The sequence below is a fragment of the Suricata suricatta genome, chromosome 1 (assembly GCF_006229205.1).
Source record: "Suricata suricatta isolate VVHF042 chromosome 1, meerkat_22Aug2017_6uvM2_HiC, whole genome shotgun sequence".
In the NCBI taxonomy this organism is placed as follows: Eukaryota; Metazoa; Chordata; class Mammalia; order Carnivora; family Herpestidae; genus Suricata; species Suricata suricatta.
In genome coordinates, this window is record NC_043700.1 from 117,623,220 (window position 1) to 117,628,854 (window position 5,635).

Below are 5,635 nucleotides of genomic sequence, written 5' to 3' on the forward strand. Positions count from 1 at the left end.
TTTGGGTGCCAGACAAGGAAGTTGACTTGTTTATAGTATTCGAGCGGCTACCTGGGCAGACACGTTCTCTCCTCCAGACACAAGTGCCTCCAGGTAATGAAATAAAAGTAGGAATTTTCTTTTAGATTGGCTCCATTTTCATTCACAACCATAAACTGATTCCTTATGCCATTTCTTATAAAAAGTGCCTTTTCTTATAAGGAGTAGTCCCATGAATACTTCTCTTGATGCACTGAAGAAGACAAAAGTGGAAAGAAAATAATATCGTTTAATATGTAAGTAATTTATATAACTTTATAAAGTCCACCTTATATATAACTTAAGTATAGAAGTCAAGAAATAAGATATGGGAAAATGGAAGAGGACTAAAATCCATGAATGTAGAGAAAAATTTATTAAATAACTATCCAGAAAATGAAACATTTTGCTATTTCTTCATGTTCTGTATGTTACCAGAACAATCTTGTGATATAACTCATTATATGATGACCCTACAGTCATTTTAAATAAAAGCTCCTGATCATTAGAATGAATGCATACAACTTGTTGAAACAGATGTGTCTCCAAATTTTATTTCTGTTAGCATACCAGAATTTTTGACCAAGCAAACAGACACTCAGACTCCCTTAAGTAAGCATGTTAGTTTTTAAAAACTGAGTAGTAGTATTTATTTTTAATTTTTTGATATCAATGGGAAAAACATCTCAACATAAGAGACTGTGTTGTATTCAATTGATCTGTTTCTAAGACATCTTGTAAAAATTCAAAAGTGACTTTCATGGAGCTTAGATGTCCTTTACTGAAAGATTCATTTTCTGTCTTTAAATGCAAACACAAATGCATTTTATTTAAGTTCTAAAATAATTGTGGATGTGGTCAGAGAATTAGACTTCAATTTGATACTTTTTATATGCTTTAAAATGCATTAAACTGTAAAACCTCCAGAGAGGTTTGATAACAAATGATATGAATATTAATTTCCATTTACAAAGATTCACTGACAAAGTCCAGAAAAAGAGTTTGCAATAAAATGCATCTAAGATATAGTTTGGCTAAAATTGCATAATAGATTTCTTTCTTTCTTTCTTTCTAACTTTCTTTCTTTCTCTCTCTCTTTCTTTCTTTCTTTCTTTCTTTCTTTCTTTCTTTCTTTCTTTCTTTCTTTCACTTACTTTTACATGAAATTTGAGCTAAAATATCTATGTACTACATTTGATCTGACCTAACAAATTTCTAAAAAATACTATGTATGATACCTTGAAAGGGACAAATTAGATTTCTAATAAACTGTCACAGACAGATTTGCTTAGAAAATTTAATTTCACTTTTGAGGAGATCTTTAGAAAATAATAGCCCTTAATCACATTAGTTTTATACTCTTAAACCTTTACAATAAATAGTCAATATTTTCTACAATAAATATAAAATTGTGTCTCTGTCATCAACTAATAGTTTTATTGAACTCTCTTAAATTCATCCATAATTGATCAAGCATTTAACATCTTATCTGTAATTTAAACTAATCTTTTTTCTTTTAATATTTCTCTAAGCAAAGAAGCATGGAGAAGGTCCTATAATATTTTAATGAATATATCTGTCTATCTGCCTGTTTATAACTTCTAAATGTGCCAGGAAAAACTATGTGCAGAAAAAAACAACAACTGTTTGTCATAAACTCAAATTCTGATCTGAAGCAGGTGTCACTTCTCTATTTCTTGTTAGTTCATTTTCCAGGATTTCTTTTGAGGATCTATCATAGAATTCTAAGTGTTGTGTCCACTGGGATTTACACCACTTGTTCAGTCTATTTATACCGAGTTAATTAAGTGATAATCCCAAAGTATCAGAGGACATATGAAGTAATAAATGCCTGCTTCTCTCACAGACATGCCAAGACCACATGGTGAGGAGTCACAGGATGAAAGACTGTTTTATTACCTAATGTCATATACTTCTGTGTAGGGAGTATTACTATTAAACAATCTGTTATCTTATTTTTACAGGCTTTATGTCTTTCATTTGATAAATATTCTTTTGACAACTGATGTGTGCTTCTGAAGAAGATTCAAACCAAAGATGTGCACTCCTAAAATTTTGCAATTTAAGTAAGGCCTTATTAGCCCCTACCTAGCAAATTTGGCCAATCCATTGACAAAATAAATTAAAATATAGCTTAATTTTCTTGTTGTTAAATGGTTTCCATGAATAGACAGTGACAAATCTCCAAGATATCATTACTTTGAACACCGCTTTAATCCCACATGTACATGCAAACACACACACACACACACACACACACACACACACAGAGAAACATAAATTATCTATTTGCTAGTTTAAGATTCCTGCTTGCCTATTTAAATGTTTATTAATTTTATCTTTTTTTTGAAAAGCAAGAAGGAAGTAAAATTCATTGTTGTATTAGCACTAAAGGTAATTGTGAGAGAGAAGAATATCTGAATGCATTTATGTCTTAGAAATCCCATGACTATTTTTCAGCTATAAACTAGATATAAAACTATTTCCAACAATTTTTTTAATGTAAAAGATCAGCCAACCTAGAAAGCTCACTATTACCTTGAGAGTCATCTAGTCTCCTCGTGAAAAAATGAATTAGGATAAAGTCCATTAAAAGGTAACCACAAAGTAATCCTTTTTTAAAGATGAGGGACTCCCTTTGCACCAATTTAAAATGTTGATAATAAAAAACAAAAGAGCTTAAATGAAACCTACAAGTTTATAAATGTGCAGAATTTGGAAATTTGAGAATGATTTAAGTTCTGGTTCTGTTATGACCAATTAGCTTCAGAAATAATAAACATTTAACTACTTCAGGCAAAATTTGTTTGCTTTATTAGATGTGTATGGGACAGGACTGAATTAGAATAGCTCTTATCTTTTTGTTCTAAAATTACATTGCCTGAAGTATGGAATTCTAAAAGAAATCAGTATCAGGGTTATGATTACTTGAGTAAAATATGTCTTAAGAGGTTGCTATTAAAAAAAGCTGATTGTGCAAAAACACAAAAATCTAAAGATTATGAAGACAACTTTTGTTGACATTTTAACTAATATTACTTATTTCTCATTAATTATAAAGATATAAATAATGAATTCCATTATCTTATTAGTATATGATGTTTCATACTGGTTTGATTTTATTTTTACCCCTTTTTTCTGAACCAAGCTGGGTTTGTGCCTATAGTTTAGCATGAAAAAAATAGGAGTGATGCTGTTAATGTCTAGTAAGTAAAGAGACAGTTGAGACGGGTCTTCTGAATTCAATTTTGGCATTATTTACATATTAAATAAATGACATGACCATAGGATAGCATTACGTTAATGAAATCTCTCCTCCCTGTCTCCAGCCTAAACTAATAGCTCCAGCACAGGGTTGTATGACATTTCCTGAATGATGGCATAACAGATATGTTGGACTGAAACAATAAATGAATTTCTGGCTTCTGAATTTCAAAACAGATTTTGGAAACCTATGATCAAACTGTCCCATGACAAGAAATAATTAGTGTTCCAAGAACTATGTCTAAAAAAGACTAACTGATCTAGAAAAAGAGGTGATCAGAAGAAAAACAGAATTGAGTAGTGGTGTCTATATTTATTGTCATATATTATCTGCATAACTCAATAAAAATAACAGATTACAAAAGTTTTTAGAATAAGACCACATTTGTATTTTCAAAAATAAGTGAATAGGCTTTTGTTATCCACTCTAGGATGTAGAGAGGTGGAAGGAGAACTCTTTTTCTTCTTACAGTGAAAAAGATCTGCATGTTAAACTTTCTGTCATTATTCCAAATTTACATGTAAGGAAACGAAAGCTTAGAGTGTGTGAGGCTTGTTCAAGGTAGTCCAAGCGTCACATAGAATATCATTTAATAAATTATTTTTTCTAACATTTTACTTCTGATTCAGAAATAATAATAATGAATTAGTAATGGTAAATATATAAATTTTTAGTTCCTATAGACTCTCAAATTCAAGAACACCCAATTTTTACTTTGTGACACTCTGATTCAACATCTAAAAATAATCCACTTATATTTGAATTTTCTTTTTTCTTTTTGTTCTTTTTTGAGAGTGGTGGGGAGAGACGCAAGCTGGGGAGGAGAAGGAAAGGGACAGAGAGAATCCCAAGCAGGCTAGATGCACAGTGTGGAGTCCCACACCAGGCTTGATTTCACCCCTCTATTTGAATTATCAATTAATTCACTAAGATAAAACCCACTGTAAGTAAGCATTATTATTTCCTGCAAAAAGAAACAAAATTATAAATAGAAATATGTACTAGTGATTTAAATCCACAATCAGCAAGCATTATAAATTTCTCTGTCTATATGTTCATTTGTCTAAGAATTTTCTATTTATATAAGCATGCTTAGTTTTTACTCCTGAACTTTTCCCTTTCTCCTGCATGGTTGAAAACAACAGTATTCACATGATAAGATAATAAAAGAAAAGCATTGACAGCTCTTTTAAAGTTATTTTCTACTAATTACAACATCTGGATCATCCTGGAGTTGATATTTTTTCCTATTCTTTATTTTCTCTATGGAGTGACCTTTCCTATTTCTTCACACTTAATATTTTCCTTTTCTTTAATTTTATGCTGGACATAGTGGGTTGTATTGTGGGTATTTAGGTTATATTTTCCCTGTTAGAGGGTATTGCATTTGTTTTGTCAGGCATTTAAATTACTTGCCTATACTTTAGTTCTGTTAAGTTTGACCTTTTTTGTGTAAGGGAGATTCTATTTCTGTTTTGTACTTAGTATTAGGGTTTGCCACTTAAGCCCCTGGTGTGGTCTTTACTTCTAGGACAAGGAATTATCTGTCCAGTGAACGTTCACTGTGCTTGGAGCATGTGATGGTTCCATTCTGACTGATCTGGGATTCAAATGTCTATCTGAAATGAACTACTGAGCCCTCATCCAAGGACCCATGATGACTTCTTATAGAGCCTCATGAGCTCCCCTCTGACACCCCCTCTTCTCAGATACTCAGAGCTATACCTGTTCACTGCTCTAGAAGCCCAGAAGTAAGGTATCTTCCTTCTCAATTCAGCGATACTATCTATCATCTGCTTTCCTATTTTGCAGCACAGAAATGTCCCTGGGCAGAAAGGTGGGGTCACTATGGAACAATCATCTGGCTCACCTTGTGTGTTTTCCTTCTCTCCTCAGTCACAGTCCTCCTTTGCCTCTTGTCCCATACCTGGAATGTTCTGTCGCATACATGTTGCCCTGTCTTAAAGTGGTGCTCGGGAAGAAATCAAGTCTGGTAGCACTGACTGTGTCTATCTATCATGACTGGGAACAGAGGGTCCCATCATGTAACATGTAACAAACAGAAATTAGGTCATATCTTTTTTTTTTTGATTAAATATTTCATTGAGAGTCTAATTTACTTAGATTAAATCCATATTCTCTACCAATGGCTATTAGGCTCTGCATAGTTGACCTTTTTCCTTCTTTACAATATCATCCAATGAAAATCTTCTTGCTTACTTTACTTCAGATACAGATTTCTTTCAGAGCTGGAACAGACTCACCTGCTCACTATTTCAACACCTTCATAAAGGTTATCTCATCTGCCTCAGATGATTTTCCCTTACTCTT

At 32.3% G+C, this 5,635-nt stretch overlaps 1 long non-coding RNA gene across 1 annotated transcript; it reads left to right on the forward strand.

The window, feature by feature from the left end:
- The first annotated feature begins 10 nt into the window (after positions 1-10).
- LOC115278287 lies at positions 11-1,971 on the forward strand. Its single transcript, XR_003902803.1, has 3 exons — positions 11-93; positions 186-275; positions 1,886-1,971. It is a non-coding gene; the product is annotated as an uncharacterized LOC115278287 (long non-coding RNA).
- Positions 1,972-5,635: the final 3,664 nt, after the last annotated feature.